This window comes from Condylostylus longicornis, unplaced genomic scaffold (genome assembly GCF_029603195.1).
Source record: "Condylostylus longicornis isolate FDR11 unplaced genomic scaffold, ASM2960319v2 ptg000055l, whole genome shotgun sequence".
Taxonomy (NCBI): Eukaryota; Metazoa; Arthropoda; class Insecta; order Diptera; family Dolichopodidae; genus Condylostylus; species Condylostylus longicornis.
This window is the reverse complement of record NW_026578024.1, coordinates 12,096,983-12,123,415: the sequence shown is the minus strand read 5'-3', so window position 1 is coordinate 12,123,415 and position 26,433 is coordinate 12,096,983. Positions and strand designations below refer to the sequence as shown.

General features: G+C 20.6%; 1 protein-coding gene across 1 annotated transcript in view; it reads right to left on the bottom strand.

Annotated features, from left to right (window-relative positions):
* LOC129611945 (neurogenic protein mastermind-like) overlaps positions 1–14,382 on the bottom strand; it is a 168,698-nt gene extending 154,316 nt beyond the window's left edge. Inside the window, exon 1 of the mRNA XM_055525373.1 lies at positions 13,970–14,382. The gene's annotated coding sequence lies outside the window, so the exon portion shown is untranslated. The remainder of the gene's footprint in view (positions 1–13,969) is intronic.
* Between the last annotated feature and the right edge of the window lie 12,051 nt (positions 14,383–26,433).

The window sequence follows — 26,433 nt, the reverse complement described above, 5'->3', positions numbered from 1 at the left end:
TATTGTTTTGTTTTTTTTTTCTTATATTTCTTCAATTTATTATTATTTTTTTTTTTTTTCTTATTCTTTTATATCTACATATTAAGTATATTTTTTCTGTTATATATATATGTTTAATATATATATATATATTATGTAAGTATAAATATGTATGTATATGTACGTATTTGTAATTTTTTCTTTATTAAATAAATCAACTTATATTTTTATTTCTTATTGAACATTCTGTTTTATTCTTTTTTTTTTTATAATACGATAAAAAATATTAATTTGTTTTATAACATATATATATTTATATATATATGATATAATAATATAATATATGTAAGTAAGTTAGTAATAAAAAATTATAGATACAATTATTAAGAAATAAGTATAAAAATTAATTATTATTAATTAAAAAAATAAAATTATTTAAAAAAAATATTGTTAAAAAAAAAACACGATTTTATTTTATTTAAAAATTACTTTTTTACTATTTAAAATAAAAATTTGATATTTTTTTATTTTGTTTCTAAAAATTAGGCTATCTTAATCCTTTAAAATTTACTTATTTAAATAATGTGTTTTTGAGTATTGCGATTATTATTAAGTCCTTTTTTTTGGGGGCGGGGCGGGATAGAAAGTCGAAATTGTGTAATTTTTAATATTTTTTTTTGGTTTTGGTTTTGTTTAAAAAATTAATTATTAATTAATAATTTTATAATTAAAATTTTTTTTTAAATTATAGCTATATTTGTTTGATAATTACAAATTTTTTTGCTTTATAATATTTTTATTTATATATATATATATATTTTATTGAATATGAATTTTGTTTTATATATAAACGAAAACAATTGATTTATTTTAAATTAATTTATTTAATATTTTTATTTATTATTCTCAAAATTTTATTATTAATCTTATTAATTATTTCTTTATTTAATTTGATCAATATGTAGTAATTGAAGAATTTAATTTGATTTAATTCAAATTATATTTTTTATTAATTTCAAAAAAAAAAACAAAGCAACATAAAAAATTTTTATTTTTGATATATTTTTGAGGTTTTTTTTAAAAATTAAAAAAATATATATATATATATTTTTTTTTTAATATAATTTTAATAATCTCTCTCTTTTGTTTTATATAAAATGATAAAATATTGTTATTATTTTTAATTCTTTATAAAATTAGTTTTGTAAAGAAAAATTTAAAAATTCAACTATTTTTAACTCTTTTTTAAAAAATTAATAAAATTTATTTTAATTTTTATGATATTTATATTATTTAGAAAATTGATAATTTTCTTGTATCTTGAATTCTTTCGTATTTTAATACCGAATATCTCAAATTAATTTAAATATAAATTTTTTCAATAAATTTGGCTAAAAATATTTCTGGTTTCTTTATATTTTGTGTGTGTTTTTTTTTTATATATTTTAATTAAAATTTAAGCATAGCTATATAGATTTTTTAATTCGTATTTGTTTTTAAATAAAAATATTTTAGCTTATATTTTTTATATTTTTCTCTATAATAAAACTATATTTAATTAAATATAGTATAAATTTATTTTAAATTAATATTTTATGATTAATTATTTTGTAACAATTTTTTTTAAGAGATATTTTTCAAAAAATAATTTTATTGATTGTTGTATTTGAATTTTATATTTTTTTTTAAATAATGACTTTGTTTTTTGTATTCTTGATTTGGTAAAATTCTTCTTCTTTTTATATTTAATTTATTTTTTTTTAATATTTTAACTAGAATATTATTAGATGAAATTTTAAAATTCGAAAAATTTTTTATTTAATTAAAAAATAAAAACATTTTTTTTTTTTGCTTTTTTAAATAATTAATTATGAATTATTTTTTTTGTTTTCTTTTAATTATTAATTAATTAATTAAATAATTTATGAATAGTTTAACATATTTTATATATATATGTATGTATTGCCTACATATAAAACACAATTTTTTTTTTTTAATAAATTTATATTATAAATTTTTCCTTCTTTTTTATATTTTAAATAATAAATTTAAAAAAACTTTAATAATTAAGATATAAAATAATTAAAAATAATTTTATTTCTTTTTTTTTGAAATATTTTTTTTTTAATTTTTGTATTTGAATAAATTTTCTTTTTTTTTATTAAATTTTTTAAATTTTAATTTTTTTTTTTTTCGTTCCCCCAAAAAACACAGAAAAGCAGCGTTTATATTGTGTGTACGATACGAACGGAAAAAAAGCTCGAACTGACAATTATGAATTTTCAAAACAGCGCATTTACCAAAAAAAAAAATAAAAAAAATATATGTATACATATATTTTATTTATATATTTTTCAGGAAAAAAAAATATATAAGTGCCTATGTAGAAATGTATATAAAAAAAAATTTAGTAGATATATACGAACACGAAGGGATTTTAAATAAAAAAAAAATCCTCTTTTCGTAAGAAAACGAAATCTGCGAAAAGAAAATATGTAAAAAAACAGGAAAGAGAGCAATTTTGTAATTTTTATATTATCAAAAAAAAAAAAATTACAAAATTCTACTCAAAAATCTCGCTTTCTCTCTTATTTTCTCTCTATCTCTTTATATTTTTTATTTATTATTATTTTTTTTTTTTTTGTATTTCGTGCCCACTCATCATAAATTCATAATGTATATAATTATACATAAGTGTAGATGAGGAGGTGTTAAAGAATAACGGCAAAAACCAAAAAAAAATCACATTTCTCTTTTTTAACATTCAACTAAATATTATAAATAAAGCACACACACAATCATATAAAATATAAATTCTTTTATATACTTAAAAAATAAAAATTTCTCATCACATATTTCCTTTTCATATACTTTCTTTTAATTTCTCTTCTCATAGTTGAATATTTTTTTGTTCTCTTCTCATATATATTTAACTGGAAGTGGACAAAATTTCTCCAATTTTTTTTTTTTTTTGAATTAATATATTTTTATTTTCCTATATATTTCTCTTTAGGTATTTGTGTTTAATACAAACATATTTCAATGAAAAAAATTAAGAATTTTAATAAAACGCCTATATATATGCAATTTTAGTATGCGTTAATATATAACGTGCTGTATATGTACTTAATGTTATAATAAATTATAAATGTGTTGGTTTATCAAGTACATAATATATAATATATATGTACAATATATAAAATCAATTTGAGCTTGTATATGTATGGTAAATTAAGCTTAAATAATATCTTTGTAGATATACTTATATATGAATGTATATATAGCTATGTACAATATGTATTTTTAGCTTTTTAACTGTAGGCTGTATGGTAATTTTCTGTACGTAAGTACATGTTTTTTTTTCTTTTGTTATTTTTCTTGCTCTTTTTTACATAACCGGTTTATAAAAACTATATAATTCAATATATATATGTATACATATGTACATAACAACATGTATAGTATGAAAAAAAGAAAATGTAATTGTATATAAAATGTGAAACATAAGTTAAATATATGCGGGAAAATAATAAATATATATGTATGTATTAATATATATACACACACGTACGTATATATAAGTATATATAAGAGTAATATATATGGCTGAGTATGTATATATAAGAAGGAATTGTAACTGTAATTGAGGAAAGGATTTAAACTTAACTGTTTTCGCTTGAGGGAGAAAATAAAAACCAAGACTTTCTTTTTTAATATTTGTTTAAAAAACAAAATAATAACAAAAAAGTAAACGAAAAACAGATTAGGAAATAACGGTATTCACCCCTTTTTTTCTTCTCTTTTTTTTTTACTTCAGTATAGTTTTTTAGAAAATATTTAATTTTATTTTTCTAGAGAATAAAAAAAAATAACGGAGAATAATAAATAATAAAAATGAGAAAAATACAAAATAAAAAAATTATAATAATAACAATAATAATAATAACAATAAAAGAGTGAGGAAAAGGAATAAAGAATAAAAAATAAATAGAAGAGAAAAAAATATTTAAGTATAAGAACGGGTAGAATAAAAAAAAAAAGAAGAAAGTCAGCAATTTGAATGGTTAAAAAAAAATCTTGATAAAGTCGGTCATACACGTTAGAATTTCGAAAAAAAAGAGAAAAATTGAAAAAAAAAAATAATAAACATTTTTTTCTTAATTTTGTTTTTCTTTTTTTTTGTGCTTACTTCTCTCGCATGGTTTAGTTGTCTGTCATTCATTCACTTTGACCTGATTGTTATTCAATCGTTAAAATCAATCTTAGGAAAAATTATTTTTTTTTTTTTGTATTCTTTTGGACTAAAATGAGTGCCGTGATTTTTTTTGTTTTTGGAGTTCATATGGAACCAGATATGCAATACAGGCTTTTAAATATTTTTTCAAATTTCAAAAATATTTTTTTATCAAGCCGAATTTTCAACTTCAATTTTATTCAATTAGAAAAAAGTATTCTATTTTGCCGAACTTTTTCATAATTACATTAATTGTAAATATTTTTAATAAACTTTTTAGCTAGTTTTTTGAAAAAGTTGGGAAATTTTTTGACGAATATATCAAAAATGAGACATTTGTACTCTGTAATTAATTTTGGCGAAATGAAATTAGGGCATGAATCTATGATATCATGCACTAGCTCTATGCTCCTCCTGGGAGTGGGACTGGAAAAAATTAACTTTAGGTATTCAAACTAAAACTCCAAATTCACAAAGAAAAATATGTTCAATGCATTTACATAATATAATAATTTAATACCAAACAAAATACCATGAATAAATTTTATACAGTCATTGTGTATTCCGTTTTGAATTAAAATTCATTTCTTTAGTGTTCATACCATGAAAAACACATCGAATATCGTAAAATATAAATAATTTTGTATTAATTTTTCAATTGCCTCAAACAAAAGTTCAGTAATTAACAAAAGTCAAGTTTTTGAGAAATCAAATAAAAATATGTGAATTTTTTTTTTTTTTTTTAATTTTTTAATGTAAACATTTGATCTGATTTTTCTACTTCATTCATAATTTACACAATCTTGCGAATTTAAGCTAAAACTGTTTATTTAATTCTTTGATAAATTATGAAAAACAATTACGAAAGAAACGGACAAAAGAATTTCATTTTCAAAATCAACTCCAACTTTCAATACAATTTTATTTATTAGACCGATTATTTAGTTTTTATTTAGATTTAGAGCAATATAACCTTGTGAATGGCATAGATAATAACAGAAGATTCGCCACACAAAATACATTTATATTTTCAATAAACTTATTAAATTTTTTTAAAATAAAAAAGGCGGAAGTTGAATTTAACATTTTGAGGCTCAATAACTTATTAAAGAAAAAAAAATTAAAGAGTAACATTCAATTTTTAAGTTTTAATTGAAATCATATATACAGGTGAAATATAACAAGGGCCAACCTGTATAGTCTCATCTATTATGGCAGCAAAAGTTTACAAAAATTTTTTAAATAAAATTTTTAATTATTTTATTATTTTTCCTCTTAATTATAAAATTTATAATTAATGATCAAATTCAAAAATATCATATTATCAATTTTAATAATTTTCATTTTTCCCTATAAAATTTTATTTTATTTTTTTTTATCGTAAAGAAATTTTACTGAGTTAGCAAAAGCCTATCAATTAATTATAACTAACTACTTTTTTTTTTTTCTTTTTTGTATTTTATTGTCTTATTTTTTCTTCAAGGAAATATTTTCTTTCAAAAGGATCATATTATATTGTATATTATGTAGTACCATGTATATATATACAATTTCTATGTACGATAAGTACCTTAAGTAGAGCATTTTTATGCGTGTATTTTTTTTGTCTTATTTTTTGTTATTTAAATATTTTTAATTAATAGAAGATAGCGAGAATAAAAAAAACACTTAATATGGTATCCCATATTTTTAAATTATTCTTAAACGTAAAGATAAAAATTAAATTTTATTCTAATTAAATTTTGATAATAACGATTATGTTAATTATTTTTAACCCTTTTCTTCTTCAAGTTTTTTTCATATACAAAATTTTTTCTTTGTTTTTTTCTTATTATTTATTTAAATATATTTTTTTTATCATAAAAGCTTTAACTATAATATTTTTTTATTTCTTTTCATAAATATTTCAATTTAATTTATACGAAAAGAAAAAAAAACACAATTCCTTCAAGAAGAAAAATAATAATACTTAATGTTTGAATAGAACGCAAAAAAAAAAAAAATAAAAAGCAAAACAAGAAAGAAAATTGAAAAATTTCAAAAAACAAAAAAAAATGCTAACCATGCAATTTAAATTGTGAGACAAAAACTTTCACGCTTTCTTAAGTACTTAAAGAAGAATGAGTTAAAATTAATATAAAAAGAAGAAAAATGAAAAAAACGACGAAACTAAAATAAAAGATTAAAGGCAAAAAGGAAAACTGTTAAAAAAATAGGCAGTTAATTCTCATCAAATACACGCATACATAAACACACACAAATATCCACACATCCATAACTTTTATACTTTTAGTTATAATTTATATTCACCACTATTTATTTTTCTTCTTCCCACACTTACACACACACACACACACACAATAATATGCAATTATATTTTGTGACGATTATTTTTGTATTGTTGTACGTTTGTGTATAAAATAAGACAGAAATCTATGTACAACGTAGAGGAGAAAAAGAAATTAAAATGTTGTTTTTTTTTCGTCACACATACGTACATCGTAACATACTTGTATGAAAAATCCTCTACAACTTGACTTAAATAACGAGGAAAACAATAAACAGAAAAAGAAACAAAATATATAAAACAAAAGGAAGAATGAAAATATATACAAAAAAAAAAAAATAATACGAAAAAGAGAAAAGGGAAATGAAAAGAAAAATTTTATTCCTGCTATCATTAAGATTTTGGTTTTTTCCATTCAACTATACAGTGAATCTAAATATTAACCCGTTAATGGCACAAGAAATATTTTACCATAAAAAAAATGAGTAAATTTTTTGAAATTAAAAATATGTATAACAGATTTTAAAGTGTACAACAGATTTCAAAAAAAAATATAACACATTTTGGAATTTTTAAATAAAATATAATCAGATAATTTGACTGATTTTGTAGAATATTAACCTTTTAGTAACTAAAGAAAACTTGTAATTTTCTTAATATTAAAAATATAACAGAACTTATAACAAATAACAGATTTTAGAATATACACCAGATTCCAAAATTAAATTAAAAAATTTAACCTAAAATTGAAATGGTTAAACAACTTAATATAATTTGAGTACGTTCTCTTATATACGTCAAAATTCATTTACATTATCATTTTGTACATGTTTTGGCATTCGCAGCATATTGTTTTTTATAGGCCTATTACTGAATTATTCTCATCAGTATCGTTATTGAATTAGTGATTTAATTTACTTGTATATTTTCTTATATTATTCGTTAGAAGTATGTAAAGACAGCTTGACTGAAACAATATAATTACAGTCAAAAATAAATTAGTTGTAAATCAAAAAATGTATTTTTCAAATAAAATTAATTTTTTTTTTCTACTCAAAATTTGATTATTTTTTTAACTATTGTGAATATACAATATTGTGAATATTAATAACAATTTTTATAAAATTTTTTATAATATTCCCGTATATCATCAAAATATAGTAATACATTATATATTATACATTAAATTCTTTATCTATTCATAAAGATTATTATAAAAAGGATGATCAAAAGCTATATGTTACATACATACATGTGTATAACATAATGTATATATTTGTAATTTATATTTTTATTTTTTAATACGTAAACTGTTTTCGAAGATGATACAAGAAATAATGTTTAAAATAAAAAAAAAATAAAAAACAATTAAATAAAAAAGTCATAAGTAGTTCGCTTTTACGTAAATATTTCCTTTTTACCAATACATATTCATATACATATATACAAAATATATAAACACATGTATACATATGTTCATATATTCCATTTTTAAGTTTTAATACGTACATTTGCACTAAAATATTTTTGAAATGAATAAAATTTTCCCATATATAAATAAATATAAGTACATATGAACTTTATAAGTATTAGAAACTTATATACAGGTATATATAGTTATAAAAATAAATCATCTACTTGTATACATAATCATATACATATATTTAAAATATATACGAGTACATGTATGGGAGAAGAAAATTATTTCAAAAAAATTGCGCATGCTTTAAACATACACGCGTATAACACCCATTAATGAAAAAAAAAAAAAAAATGAGGAAAAAAAAAATTACAACAGTTCAAGCTTTTCGAAGGCATTTTCTATTTGAATAAAATCGTAAACTTTCGTTTAAAAAAAATATTCTCTTTTCTCTTCCTTTCTTTTATAATATACAACACAATAATATCCTTTTTTTTCAAAATTACGAGTTGAGTTCAATTCAAAAATACACCATATACTTAAGTACATTATGAGTATACAAAGTATAATGGACGTGAAAAGGATATTCTATAGTGTTTTGTTATATACTAAGTATATATAAGTATATGTGCTTATAGCTGTTATACTTTAGCTTTTAAAAAAAAGTTATAAAAATAAATTTGAGGAGATTGAGGTGAAAATATTCTGTTTATGTTTACGTTAAATATAATTTTCATACTTAAGTTATATATACGTTATACAATTATAAATGGACAAATATACATATACATATGTATATACTCTATATTCTTATTAAATGTATTAAAAAAGTTGATATTTAGAATTAAGAAAATATAAGAGAGCGTATATACACATAATTACGGATAAAAATATAAACTAAAGCATATAATAGAAAATTTAACTTACATACGTATATATATTTATAATATTCCGATATATATGCATATATAAAATATACGAACATAGGCGACTACATAAGCATTTATGTACATATTGAATATAAGTATATATATTTTAAAATATATTTAAAAATGTATATATAATTATATATATATATATATATATAGGATATATATGCGTGTATATAGTATATATTTAAATGTATGTTTGCGTGTATGTATATGATATTAATAACAAAACTTCAAAGGATATAAAGAGAAAAAAAAATGACACAGAGTGATTCCTTGTTTAATCGATTAATCAGCCATATGGTTGGTGGTGAGGTGACCTTTGAACTTCATTTAATAAAATATATAATATTTTTTTTTTTGAATTTTTTTTTATTTATTTTTTTTGTCTTAAAGTTTTTTTTTGTGATGCAATTCTAAGAATGATAAATGCGCTTTGGCTTTTATTAATTTTAATTATGCTTGTTTTTTTTTATTATAATATTATTAAGCAATTTTTTTATAAATAAATTAACCGTATTATTATTTCGCGTATTATAAAATTTAAATTATAAAATATAAAGAGATTTTTATATTTTATAATTAATTATATAAGTATGTGCTTTATATTCAATTAAGAGCCAGCAATAATAACATATAAGAATTTTCATATAAAAATTGTTTGTTTGTAGAAAAGTTTTTTACCACACAATAAATTTTATAATTTTAAAAAGATTTTTTTAACACATTAATTACCAGACGAGTTCTTTTGAAGAAAAATGTAATTATTTTATAAAATTCTTTTTAAAACTGCCCTATATTAAAATACATATTTACCATTTTCTAAAATATAAAAATTACAGAGAATTAGAGAGAAATATTACAAAATAATTTTTAAATCAATTCGAATTGGAGTAACCAGAGAAATAAATCCAAAGATGTCTGTAAAAAATTTGTTATAATAATCTTAAAAGAGCTAAGATTCTTATATCAATTTAACAATTGATTATGATTAACCCTTTCAGGATTTCAGTTATATTTTAAGGCAAAAACCAAAATCTTTACTTCATATTCATATTGTTCAACGCTCCATCTTCATCAAGAATGAAGATGGAGCGTTGACTTCTTTTTAATGAAAATAAGTTTTGTTTCCAAGTGTGACACTTAAAATAACAAAACTAATTCTGGCGATATTGTTAAATGTATTGTCTATAATGGATAACCCATATATCCTAACCAAATTTTCATCAACATAGTTATACTTAATATAGTTGAATTGTTTCCTATAATTAAATATAATTAATAATTTGTTAGAACTAATTTAAGTAGTACAGAAATAATTATTCTTAGATACAAATAGACATAGACTTGCCTTAAAACCACAGATTTATAAACATAAATACAAACATAAAATTCATTTAATAACAAAGTTTCCAAACAAATTCCAAATATAAAAATACTAATTAATTAAATGAAACCTAATAAGTTTTACATCTTCGAATGTTCTAAACACAGCCATTATTTAATATTATTCCTACCATTTTCAAAATATTTTTTCTCACTGCGAGAAATAATGATTTAATTGGAAATATACTGTCTAATATTTTTTATAAAATTTTCAAATTTTTATTAAGCACAAATGACTTGTCTTAATAACGCCGCTATTTCATATACATCAGCATATATATATATATATATATAATATAATTAAATACTTATGCTTTGTTTTTTTTTTCTCTTCAAAACATAAGCCTAACTATTAAATACATAAAAGTGTTAAACTAAATATATTCATGCTGTTATATTTATATATATATTTATTTGAGTATTATATAGAGAACCAGGATAGAACTATAAAAAAAAAAACTGAAATGGTTGTAATTCAATTGAAAATATTTCATATTGACAATTTTAATTGTAGGTTTTTGACTCCTTTTATTTTTACTCATTCATTCCTGTATATTACACATATACCCATATAACTGATATATAGCTACTTGTATACATGTATTTTCATTTCTAAATATTTCCTGTTGTGTTTTTAACTACATATTAAAGTTATTTCATTTCCTTGACTTCATAGTTTTATTTTTATATCAGACTTTCTTTTTCAATTCCCCTGCATATTCTTTTAAATTGTTATGTTGATTTAAACAATTTTTTTTTGCTTTCTATATGTATAATAATTTGGAACCCATTCCCTTTATAGATCATTAATATTGTCATTGACAAAAATCAATTTCATTATTGATTTTTATGCTTTAAATTCAAAATAATTTTTTTTGTTTGAATATTAAAATTTTTTTAATATTTATAAGTATTTTTAAGGTTTATACAGTGCCTACATACTTATAGTATGCATATTTTAATTTAATCATCTATATACCTCAGTACCTACAAATATTTTCTAATTATTGGTATTCTAAATATTCGTTCATATTTATATGGTAGATTTCCATATGGTTATTCAAATTATCCTTTAATTTATGCACACTTACAATTCCTTCTATATAATATATTGACATTGTTTGATAACTAAGTATATATATACTCTATAATTAAGTATATATACTCTAAGTATATACAGTCTATAAGTACTCATAGATTTTCAATTAATTGCATTCATGTTGCTACCATTTTAATATTATTTCATATATGTATTTAAAATTTATTCTGGACACGATTTTTAGATTTTATAAATTTATAATTTTATTTTGTATATTTATTATTCAAAATATATATACATACTAAATTCAATATAACAGTCTACAAATTGTTAAAAAAATCAAAATCAAAATATTAAATATTTTTACATTTTGATTGATAGTTTAGATATAATTATTATACTGAAAAAAATTCTATATCACATTCACAATATTATTACTTATTAAGATATTATAACTATATGTTCATATATTTGTATAACAGAATTATAAAATTTTATGCATAATTTCCTCATAATGATATTTTATATAATACATATTTGTAAATCTTATTTATTTATTTATTTATACGTCAAAGTCTATGCATAGGTATGAAACTAAATATGCATAATCACATACGAATTTACAAACATATGCATATCTATGTTTGTACATATTATAGGATAATGAAGGGGAATGTATTTTGTATCACATATTATGTATAAATTTTTTTGTCTAGGTAGCAGAAAAAAATATTTATTCATTTAACGATTTCAATTTTGTAACTAAGTTGGTACTTGCATACATACATACTAAATATGCAATGTTTTCCATTTTATTTCTTTAAAAATTATTATAATTATTTGTTAATGAATTGAATTTTAAAATAATTACTTAAATATTCTATTATATTGTATTTGATTATTTGTATGACATTTAAATGAATGTCAAAGATACCAAACAAGCTTTGTTGGCAAGGGGAATCACGCAAGTAGCAACCATTGATGCAAAAGACGTCATATAAACACAGCTTATTATCCATACCAGATCAGTTATTTAATTTTGTAAATAGAAATTATGTATAAAGCACTCTTTACCCTCCATATAAATATTTTTGAGAAATTATCGATATACACTATCATTATGTAAATTATATACACTATATTATTCATTTAAATAATTCAAATAGCAACTTAAAATATTTATACTTAATTAGTATATATTATTTTCATGAAAGTGTTTTCTATAGTACAAACACTAGTAAAAATATTAATCACCCATAGTTACGTACAAATTATGTACATAATAAATCACCCTTCATATTATAAATTTTATATTTCGAAAAACAAACTTTATATATATATATATACATAGGTATGTAAATTGTCAAATTCACGTTTTTCTAACCTAAAATAAAATATTAAACAGAAAACCAAATTCTAATAATCACATCGTACATAATTCGTATCGTATACGAATAATAAAAACACGAAAAAAAACAAGTGCAATATAATCACTTTACTTAATTATTTAAGTTATAATTAGTTTATATTTATGTACATACATAACAGAGCATAATTATATGAATATATTAAAATATAAATCAGAAATAATAATAATATATATATAAAATTATATTTGTATATACTGTTATATTTTTATTGTTATTTCAAAAATGGTATAAAAATTATTCAAGTTCTTTCAATATACTTACATTATATTTTATGTAAGCACATTTTATAATAATAATTTTTTTCTAAAATCGCTATATAGAAACAAACACACATATTAACAATTATACATATAGATATGTGTATATGACTTGCCAAATTTCTATTAAAGAAATAAACAAAATATATAATAAAATCAAAATATAACAAAATTAAATCCCGTGTACACTACAATTTTTTTTTTTTTTGTTAATTGAAATTTATGCACAAATATCTACTTAAAAATTAAACAAGAGACAAGAGAGCAAGTGCAATCAAAAAAAAAAAAATTTGTTTAATAGCAAAGTATATAACAATATATACATATATAAATATACTGTTATATATAGGTATATTATGTAGGTAAATGGTAAATATATATGTAGATATATAAAATATAATAAATAAAACAAAATACCAGAAAAATAAAAAAAAAACAGAACAAGAATCAAATTCTCAAATTTATATTTATAGTCGAAATTTTTATTTTCAAACAAATTGAAAAAAATTTTTATAGTAAATTCACAATTTTAATGAAAATTTTGTTGAAACATTTTTCCTTTTCTTATACACATACATACTTATTTTGTTTTGAAAATCTTTGCTGATTGCAAATTTTTTGATTCTTTTGCTTTTTTTTTATTTTGCAACATTTTTCAAATAGAATTGCGGGAAATTTTTTGTAATTTACAAATTTTTTTTTCCCACAATTTTTGCTTTGCTTTTTTAATAATTATTTAATCATTTTAGTTGATTGTTAATTAGAATATTTATTAGGTATGTAGATATATGTAGGTAGATATACTTTAATATTTATATTTTATATATAATATACAAGTATGGCTTACGTATTTAGGTGTATAAAAAATATTAATTTATAAATCACAAAGTGTATAACTATAGGTAGAAGGAAAAACAATTATTACAATAAATTATTAAAACCCCTTGTTAAAGGGAGGGAGTGTTGGTTTAAAGAAATATAGGAGGGCGATATACAAATCAATTTTACCTAGTTTTTCTGTTTTTGTTGATGAAAAATTTCTTCCAGTTTTTGTTTTTGTTTTTTTCTTTGATGAAAATTCTTATTTTTATTCCTTGATTTGAATTTTATTCCTGAGATTTTTCTAAGTATTTTTTTTGTGTTTTTCTTTTCTTTTCTTCTATTATGTATAAATTTATTATTCCTCTGGCGATATACGGAAATTATGTTGAAAAGAACCACAAAAAAAAATAATATTTTGAAAACACTTCACTTTTAAAATGCTTTCTTTTATATTTTCATAATATTTTCTATTATAAATTTTCTATTTAATTTTTTCTACGGCAAAATTAAAAAATAATAAAAATATATAAAATTACACTTTTTCTTTCTTTATTTTAACTATTTTTTTTTCTCTCTCAGTTAATTTACACAATAAATTATATTGCACAAAATTTTACAAAAAAAAAAAAATACTTCCAACTTATTATTTTTCCTTTTTTTTTCTATTTTGTTAAAAAAGTACATTTATAATATCACAGTGAAAATAAGACTCAAGAAAATATATTTTTTTTTATTATTTATTATTATTTTAATTTTTTCTATTATTTACTTAATATTTTTGGTTTAATTTTTACTTTATATATTTTAATTAGAAAATAAAATAATAAAAAAGATTCTCTATATAATATTAATTTTTTTCTAAACTTTTTTTTTTCTTCGATTCTACTCTAACAAAAAAAAAATCTTCTTTTTCTTTTTCAGAAATGGAGCAGACAGACTTTCTGACGCTGTCAGAATTCACATATGTCAAAAGAAAACTCAAAATAATATTATATCAAGTGAAGTTTTTAAATGAGAAAGAAAACAAAAAAAAAAAAAAAAATGGGAAGTAAAAAGAAAATTCATTTTTGACATTTTCATTAATTGACAAAACTGCTATATTGTAATATCTAATTTTTATGTAGCGTTCAGAAAATATTTTTCTTTTATAAAAAGAGAATATGAACTATTAGCGACATCTGATTTTTAATAGAAGAAAATTAATAAAATATTTGATATTGAATAAAAATGCGATATTGATAAAATTTATAAATTACAAGTGACACGTTTTAATTATATTTATGCATTTAATTTCTTTTTTAAATAAACTAAAATTTGGAAAATAATGATAGACACACACGGTCTTTGATCATTGGGAATATTTAATTATTTAAATATTTTTTTTTTTATTCCTACTTCGCTCCTTGAAGGAACATAGGGCTTGTCCACGATATTATAGATAACAATGAACCAGTTTCTTACGACATTGAGTTTACTACTAGGTAAATTTCAATTACGAGCCTACCGTAATTGAAATATTAATAAAAAACTAAAATTTTTGCATTATAACCATTGATTTCACACACAATTTAGTTTTAAGTTTTGTAACAAATTAACCGGATTACATTTTAATTTAGTTATATTATTAAAAAAATAAAAAACTTTGTCTCAGGAACCTGGTTTTTTTTCTACAAAATTATTATTATGCAATTAATTGTTTGGCAAATTGTGTTAATTTTAGCATACATAACTATATATTTTGACGTTTTCAAAAAATAACTCCATTATTTTTTTATCTAATTATTTTAAGATTAGTCTCGTGTTTATAATAATACTACGAACAGTATTGCATACAATATGGCACAGTTATGTGATTGCATGTCGATATTTCGTCTGAAAGCTTAAATATACCATTTATCAGACTCATTTTTTTTAAATACCATTTATCAGAAGCTTAAATATATACTATTTTTAGAAAGATGTCCTTAAAGAATGAACTTAAAGTTTCGTAAATTTAAGTTTTCATATCTTACCTCTTCCGTATGATGCTTAACAAGATTAATATAAAATTAATTTTAATCCAAAATTTTCAATATTTATAGTTTATATAATTAATTTTTTTGTTTAAAAATTTTAAAAATCCATCATCTGCATTTGACGCTTGCGAATTACGAAATTTTTAATTATAGCAATCATGCTACGCAATTATGTTGACAAATGCGAATATGTTGAAAAAACTTGCACACAGGTATATATTTTAATATGTACTCGTATAAACAGGGTGAACACATCTATTAAAAATTATTTTAATTATATTTGGCGTTAGATTATTATAATTATTCTTATATTATAATTATAATTATATGCTTGAAGTACATGTTTATTTTATTAATATAGAAAAGTAATATATTCAAAATAATACAAAATTTTCTCTTGTAAGACATTTTTGTTTAAAAAAGGTAACAATTTATTATAAGAGAAAATATTTTTATGAAAACCGCTTGCCACAACAAAATATTTTTTCATTAATTTGGTGTAAAATTCACTTAGATTTTGAATTTCATTTAATCATTCGAAACAATTTATTAATTTTATAAAAAAAAATATTGAATATAATTAATTATATTGAACAGATTCTAAATTATTCCGCCTATTGCAAATTATACTTATATTTTAAACTGTAATTTGAATCGTGAAAACGTATTTGTTAATTTTAAAAATATAATTCCTATAAAATCAAGTAAATCATTTAACACCAGTATTCAATTTAATAAAAACGAAGATTCATCAAAAATTTCAATAAAATTCATTTAAGTTCAATAATTTTTTATTTTATATTATGTAGCGTTAAGTTACTTACTGAGTGAATACTTTTAATGTTAGATATCGTATTTTTAATTTGTCAGCGAAAATATAATTTTAAATTTGATTGAAATTTAATATATCTGTTTTGAATTTGGAATTAATTATGTATACTTTTTAATGATAAATTAACGTTCATGTCATATACGTGCCGGATTATTTTTTTTTTTTTAAAATTACAAAATTGTACGGTCAAAAAATTTTCTACAATTAACTTTATTTAATTAATCATTTTCTGGAACGTCACATTGTAATATATGTACATAAATTCATCCTATAAATATGTTACTTAAAATATTTTCTGGAATGCTTCAAATCATTCACTTACGATTTTATTATAAGTTTTTTATTGTTATTATGGTCTTTACTGCTAGAAATACGAAATACTGAACTCAGTTGTTTTTCAATTTTGTGCGGAAAATATTTTACGTACTGCCGGTCTAGACTTAATACGTCTATTTTCAATGTATTTATGCTCAGATTGATACAGTACATACCATACAAAGGTAAACTCTAAATTTTTTAATGGGAAATTAAATGGGCATTCCGCTAATTCAAATCTCTCATTCGATAATTTGAGAAAAAATGCAAAAACCCAATTAAAAAAATGAGTAATCTTATTGGAAAAGTGAAGCATTCTTCAGAAAATACTGAGAATTCTGATTTGAAAATGAAAAAAAAGGAAATAAATAAGAAAGTGAGATACACGCGATCAGGCTGTTAAATACGCTAGTTATAATGAATTAAAAATTTTTTTTTTGAGTCAGAAATGTTTTACGACAACTGATTAATTATATATACCTGTCAATTACGACAACTCAAAATCCAACTCTCGGTTTCAGAGAATATTGTTGATTAGTTACACCTTTATAAATAGAAATAATAGCAAACATATGTATATGTATATTTATTTATTGAAATCCAGTCTCATTTTAGCTTAGACCTCGTAACAATTTTATAAATAAATCATTAGTGTTAAAAAAACAATTCAATCTGTTTTTTCAACACAAAAAAATAATAAAATTAAATAATCTAATTAGCAAGTAGGAAACGAAAATAAAATTCAAGTGCTATAAAATAAGAAAAAATAAAAACTTTAAAAGCGAAAGGCAGATTTCTATGATTCTACATGATTTTATCCAATTCTTATCAAATTTCTTTGACAGAAATAAAAAAATAGAATGGTGAGAATAAATTTTTCTCGTTATAAGCGCTGTGATCAGCTGTTTTTTATGATCAGCTGCTTGTTGTGATCAACAAAGATTAGTATTGTAAAATTTATATTTTATAGTTGATTAAATTATTTTTTATAAAGTTTTCGAAAATTTAAATAAATAATCAAATTAATTTTAAATTATTTATTTTTCAAATACTTTCGCTATCACTCACACTTTAACATAAACCTAGATATACCGCGCAATGAATTAAAAAACAATACCTATATAATTTGACAGCGTATTTGATCAAATAAAATTTGATGTGTAAACAGATGTTCTCATCCAATTTCTTAGTTGTGAAATTTAATCTTAAAATTTTGCTTGATGTGTATATTCTACCTTAAGTTTATTTTTAAAGCTTGCTGCTGGTAAATTTTTTAAATCATCTAGTATTATCTGTTAAAAAATTTCTACAACCTAAGTTATAAACTGTTTTCGCTGACAACTGGCTTAAGTTCATGCTGAAATTGATATGTGAACTCATATGATTGGCAAATGTAGTGTTATAACGATTTAGATATGTGTTGATTTTTTACTATTACCAACAGTGTTCCCACTTGGGAATTACTTCTAATAAAGTAGAATTAATATAGTAAATCGCTTCATTTTGTGCAAAATTTACTCATAGTTAATATTAATTTGATTTATTCAACAATTTAAGTTTTTTTATTTGTAATAAATTCTTTAAGTAATGACATGCAACTTCTATTACATTTTAAATGTAAAAGTTGAGGTAGAAAATACATATGTAAATGTCCTGCAGCTGTTGAACTATGCGGTAAGGACAATATTCACCATGAAAACGAAAAAAATTTTAAAAAATTATGTAGAGCTAATGAATTTTCTATTACAACTAGCCTGTACTAAAATAAATAAATTCTAATTAATTCAGAAATCTTCCTAGAAAAGCCAACAAATAACATTTTTTGAGTATAAAGCAATTTCGTGATTTAAAATTAACAGCATTTTAAGAGTTTTGTAATATTTATTTAATGTTCGAGAAATAAATATATCCACATTTCAGCAAAAATTTTCAAATGTAGCCAATTTCAGTATTATTGCAGATTTGATTATCTTTGTATCCAAGCTAAATTTAAAGCAAAAACAGTATCCAAATAGATACAATTGTATCCAAGTGGGAACGTTGATTATCAAGTCAAGCGAAACGAATTAACATTTAGGATTTTATGAATTTGTAGGATGGACTGCATTATGTCCCTGCATAATCCTTTATTTTCAAAATATTGTATTTATTGTGGAATAATATAATGTGTAATTAAAAATTTACCTATATGCCATATATGATATATTACCCTATTATATTATGTACATATCGTTTATAGCATATTCCCATTTTATGATATGAAATCATAATTTTTGTAGTTATAAATTGCATTCAATAATTCAAAAAATTAAAAATATTTTTTTATCATAAAAACAAATTAAATTTATATCATATAAAATACTACATGGTATTTTTCATTATTTTTACAAAAATTACATATACATACAAACATACACATATTATGTACATTAAAAAATTTAAAAAAAAATAATGTAAATTAACATCAAAATATAAAAATGAGATTAAACCTGTAAACATTCATATATATGTATGCATGTATGTGTATATGTATATATATCACTTGTTTTTCAAAATAATTTACCTTTCATATCTTGTTATCGAATAAATAATAAAAGAAAAAACAAAACCATATATAATGAAAAATTAAATATCCTTAACAATTTAAGGATATTTACTTTTGTTTATTTATTTATTATCATTATTTATTTTTTATGTTTTTCTTCTTATTTTCTTTATCATTTCCCTTTTTTAAATATAATACTAGCTATTAGGTTATCATCACCATTTTCCATTAAAACTTTCACTGTATATACATATATATATCATGAGTAATTATATATATATATATATATATATATATATATAAACAATAATATAGAGAAAGAGTACATAATAATATGATGGTTATTACACATAACGGTATAAAATATATATATGTATATTTACAATGGCGAGAATATACATATATGTATGTATATATATAGGATTAAAAATATTGTGCGAGATTCTTTTCGTCATATAATGATAAATTACATGCAAATAAAATGATTCCAATTTATCAATATGTCAGGAACATTTAATGACCCAGATATATGGAATAAATTCACATACATATATATATTTACCTACTTTGATGTAATCAAATCGTATATATAGGAAGGAAAGTATAATACGATGTGAACGGTGTTACAATGTTAACATGTAAACAAACATATATATATATATATATATATATATATATATATATATATATATATATATATATATATATATTTATTTACTATAATGTAAATTATTGTTATATGAGTGTTATACTAAATTGTTGAATTGCAAAACAAGAAACTCTGCTACTATGTATATATGGTTGATGTTAACTATATGGAAAAGGATGCAAAAAACCGAAAGGAACAAAATAAAAAGAAAAAAAACAAAAAAAAAAATAACTTTGTCTAAATTAAAATGACGGTTTCATTTTTTAAAAGTTAAATGATGTCAACAATGTATGAATGTATGTATGTATGTATGTAAGTGTATGCAAAACATATTTATTTTTTCTCTACAAATCCTTTTCGCACATTAAGATTTTTTCTTTCGGTTTTCGTTTATTTTTTGATTTTTTTGTTTTTTAGGTGCGGTACATTAAAAGCGTCAGTTGGTAAGGTTGGTTTATGAATTTCACTATATAAGCATCTCAGCTTTCGAAAAATATTTTATAAAAAATTGATGGTGAAAAAAAAAAAAAATTGCAAGAATAATTCTGGGTTACTACTTTTTTCCATATTTTGTTGGTTTTTTTTTTCTTCTATATTTTTTTAGTGACAAAAATTTCATACCTTGGTGAAAAAAAGTATTTTTTTTTTGTTGCACACTTTTCATATTTTTTTTTTTTGGTTTATAATCTTTGTTATGTAAACGGTTTACCGTATAATTTATGAGAAAGCCAAAAAAAAAAAAATAACCAAAATGTTAAAAATTTATATTTAAAATAAGGAATGAAAATAAGCACAAACCCTTTCAAATTTTTACTGTTATATAATTCATGAAATATGTACTCAATTATATTGCCAATTTAATTGCTTTTATTCTGATGGATTGTAGAGAATTTTTAGAAATTGTAAGGATTGTAAGGGATATATGAATGATTATGTTTTAAAGAAGGCCTCAGAAGGCTGTATATTTTACTTGCGAGTGAGAAAAATTTGAGTGTATACAATGATATATGTAAATAAAAATATAATTTTTAAGTGAGAAGAATTTCCAAAAAAAATACAAGACTCTATCTACCATCTAGTTAATATTATATGAGCTCTGTGAAATCTCAAAATTTTGAGTACACTTTGATCGTAAAAAGAACACAAATTTTTAGATATGGGCGCTGTAACATAATGAAAAACCAATTCGAATCTATTTTATGACAGATCTGAATTTGTTCCTCGTCCCCTATAGTTACATATATATGGCAGCTCCAAGCTTACTTGAAGTCTAATTTATGTCCTTATAAACGTTACTTGATTTCAAACGGACATAATAAAAATCTGGCTTTCGGGCTAATTTTTGAGTTTTCAAGTTGACATAATAAAAGCCCAACTTTATTTTTCAACTTATTTCAAGTCAACTATACAAGCTGCCATATAAACGATGTAAGTGTTAAAATGTAATCTTATACATATTATATGTTATACTGAAATACCTTATAACAAGTAAAAACCGTTCAGTCAGCATAAACCGATTGAATTATGCAGGGTGCACCTTTCGTTGTTGTGTAACAATTACTCAAACCTGTGAAACCATTCTATAGAAAGTTCACGGATATGGACAACTGACCTATAATTGGACACACGACTGTCAAGTTTCATGAATTTGACTTTATAATTTTTCCGAATATTTCAAATAAGCTTTTGGACTTCTATGGACTCGAACCTGTCAAGCAATTCAACCAAAACTTCAGAAATGTATCTGATCTATAACTGAACACACAACTGCCAAGTTTCATGAATCTGGGTCTATTATTTTGCCGAATATGAAAAATTTGCTTTTGGGGTTGTATGGCAGCCACCCGAACCGGTGCAACTATTTCATTAAAATTTTTAGAGCATGTGTAGAATATAATTGGACACATGTATAACAAATTTTATTTATTAGTTATTGAAATATTTAAAATAAACTCTTTGAGTTGTATGACAGCTACCCGAACCCGTTCTCCGAATTGGTCCAATAACAATAGAGTTCGTCTTCGGCACAAAAGAAACAACTTGTGAAAGTTTGTTGTCGATTGTATTATTCGTTTTTGAGTTATCGCGAGATCGGACGGACGGACATATCTAAATCAATGCAGAATTTTAAGTAGGAGTATATATATATATATATATATATATATATGTATGTCCATGCCGCAGATGAAGTGCAAGGTATAAAAATATGGGATAAAATATTTATAACAAAATTTAAAATATATTATAATTACAGAATATAAAGGGAATAAATATGTTTAACCAATATACGCAAATGGTACACACGTGATATTGTTTTTATATGTAGGTAAATATTATAGACAGTATTATGGTCTCTGGTTGCTCCTTATAATTTACTTTAGATAAATTGTCTTTAGTGAATTATAGAGAGTACAAAATAATATAAAAGGTATGTACCTAAGTACATAAGCATAATGTATACTATGACTGAAAAGTAAGAGCATTTTATACTCGTACGAGTATTGAATTGTTTTTGTAACAGATTTTTTTTTTCTCTATGCCATTTATAAGAACTAGTTATATATAGAAGTAAATTTGTAGTTATATATGTTTGTGTGCATGTATATTTACAAATAGGTATAATAAAATGTAAGGATTCAAAAACGAGAAAAGCTACAAGAAATTACTGTAGACTTACATACTTAATATGTGCATATCTTGTATATTATACATAAAATGCCTACATTTGTATGCATGTATTTTGTATGTTAAGATAATTGTGAGCACATGACATGAGTGTAACTAAAAATATACACACTTTTTTATCTTTAATTAATGAAGTAAAAATTTTGTAAATTTTGGTGAATTTTTTTTTTTTATATTTTTTTTTTCTAAAGGAAATTGTTTGGTTTTGTGTAAATTGTTCCTTTTTACTTTTTTTTATTTTGTTTTTTTTTTTTTTGTACATATGTACATACATATGTAGGCACTCATATCGTAAGAGTACTTTAAGGTTTATGCAAATATTTGCTCACTTGTAGAGTAAATTATGGTTTATTAAAATTATTTTTGTTTTTTAGTCTTTAACTCATACTTTCCTAAAAAAAAAAATAGGGAAAAAAGAGAAAAATAGATTTATTTTTCTTTTAAATTTTGTTTATTTTCAGTTTTTTTTTTTTTTTAATAAAAGTTATTAAAATAATTTTTCTTTTTTTTGCTCTTTTGTATTTTTTTTTGAATATCCTTAAAGTAGTTTCATAGTTTTAAGTTAAAAAGTAGTAAAAAAACAAAATATTTTTAATTTTTTCTTTCTGCTTTTTCTTATTTTTACGGTATAAAATATGTATATTTTGTAAGAGCTAATTTTTAAAAGTTTATTCTATTTAATTAATATAATAATTTAGAAAAAGCATGAGGAAAAATTATATTATCACATCATAAATCGTTTAAATATAGGTCAAACCTATTTAAACCCTAAATTGTTGTAAACAATTACAAAAGAGTATATTACAAAAATTTTTGAGGGTTTTCATATTATGTACATATATGTAATAATTGAGATCAAAAGTAAATAAATTAATTTTGGGTATAAAAGAAAATGTATACGAAAATTAATTATTATTAAAAATATAAGTGAAATTATTTATAAAAATCCCTATACATAAATTATGATTTGAGTAACATATGATTGCTTCAGCTAATATTTATTAATAAAAGTAATTGGTAAATAATATGAAAATTAATTATTTTATTTTTTATAGTAAGATTTTTCTATGGGATACTGCATATCTGATAAGTATATATTGGAAAAGTAGTGCAAATTATAATATATAAATTTCGAATTTCCATTTCCACACCATTACAAAATCGGCTCCAATTTAATTTTACTTTAATAAACAAAATGTTATTATTTTTTCTAATTCAATATGAAAAAAAAAAATTTGTAAAATTTGTTCACTATTTTTGGCTCTAATAAAAAATTACTCTTCAAAGTGTAAAGCAGTCAGTAAAGTAATCAATTTTAAAAATTGTGTTATCACTCAGCTGTCTTGTTTATAGCAATCATTTATTATCATTGTGCTATAATAAAAGTTTTACATTTGCTACAAGTCAAAATTTTTATTACCTTAATAAAAGACAAGTAAAATAAATTAATCGATGATCGGAACAGAATTCATGAAATCGAGTGCATGACAATTATAGAGAATTCATTTTCGGAACATATAAGTTATAAAGACAAAAACTTGAACAAGTAGAAATTTTGTGAAAATTCGTTAAAATTCTTTGTATCTCGGGTCTAAATCTAAAGGGTTTAAATTTGGAATTAGTCCAGAACAAAAATTTTATCAATTTTCGATCCTCAAACTAATTGTATATGTTGTTGTATACCTTTCTGACCACCCTGTATAAATAAAATCGTTAATAATTGAAATTATTTAATTGTAAACTTTTAATACAAGGTACTTAGGTAGCATATTTTCAGTTTTTTGATTCTCTTATGAAATTACTAATTTATTATTAGATATGGATGGTTATAATATCCTATATTTCAAATTTTGATCTTTAGGATCATGACAAACAAATAAATTTAGTCATTTTAGAGGTTTTCTTTAAGATTTTATATAAGTTTAGTTTAGATTTACCGACTAAAATATAAAATTAATAAAAATACAAAATAACTTGTTTTCTTTTTTCTTTTTTTTTTTATTGAAATTGGATATTTTTTTTATTTTTTTTTATATTCTTATTTTAAATTTGAAAAAATATACATAAAATCTGTATTTTTTTTTTATCTCTTTTTTTAAGAAAATTTTTTTACAAATTTGATTATTAAATTTCTTACAAACAAAAAAAAAAATTATTGGATACGGGTATCAAAAATATAAAAGGAGAACAAAAAACTTAAAATAAATATAAAAAAAATTAAAAATTAAAATTTCTCTTTAATTTCTATTTTATATTTTGTTTTTTTTTTTTTTGTTTTAAATTTAAAAATTAAGTATCATAATTTTTACAAACAAACTATTTATTAAAAAAAATTGTTTGAATTATTTTGGTGTTTACAATCCCATTACATATAAAATTTATAAAACAATAAACTTTTAAGGATGATTGATAAAAAATGGCACAAGCTGTGAATAATAAAACAATTTCTACTAGAAAATCCTAATTTTTTTTTTTAATTTCAATGAATTTTATTAAAGTTTTAATTATTTTTTTTTCCATTAAATTTTTGAACTACGATAAAGCTTTTGAATGAGGCGCAAAATTTATTATTTTTTTTTTTTATTGAAAATAATTATCTACAATACTATGCTTTTAACATATAAATAAATTCAAATATGCTCTGATATAAGGAATAATTAATGGTACTTAGATATAGTAAATATATATACTATACACTACATACTATATAAGGTGATTGTTAATCAAAAAAAGTGTATTACAAAATTTAATTCATCTATTAAAATTCGCCTATATTTTATTTTAAATTTTATATATTTAAAATGACATTTAAAATTTTGAATGTGTTCACAATTTGAAATTTTGTGTTAATAAAATAATTAATATTAAAATATATATAATGTTGTAATATTTTATAAATAATTAATTTATAATTCGACATTCTAGTAACTTTCATATGATTTTTCAAATTATTAAAAATATTTTCGTATAAATTCATCACTTCTGCTTTTCAAGCAGAAAAAACATAACTATTTTCATTATAACAAATTTTTAATTGAAATAATAGATAAGGCCTAATTTAATGTGTAAAATATTTTTAAATATTAAATATTGGGCATGATTTTAACATTGATAAGGGTAAATTTAATTAAAATACACAAAGTATTTACATTTAAACACAATTAATTAATTTAATATAATGAACAATTGCATAAAACAAAATATAAAAATTCTAATAAAACAAGTTATTAATTATGATGGTATGAACGATAAAACCAAATTATAATTTTCAATTATATCAGAACATTTTTGAATTTACTATTTAAAATATTTATTTTGTAAAGTATATAATAAAATCTAATGTATATTTTAAAAATAAGTTTTCTAGCACATACATTTATTTCAAATATTTTCCGGGAATTCCTTAAATTTAATAAGATGACAAAAAGAGTACAATAATTTAAAAGAAATATATACATATATATTTACATATATACAATAAAATAAATATATTATATAAATTTATTTTATACAAGGCAAATTACATAAAAATTGTACTTTTTTTCATTCTTTGTCTTTTTCTCTAATAATTTCATTTAAATTTTTTATTAATTCAAAACTTTAATCTAT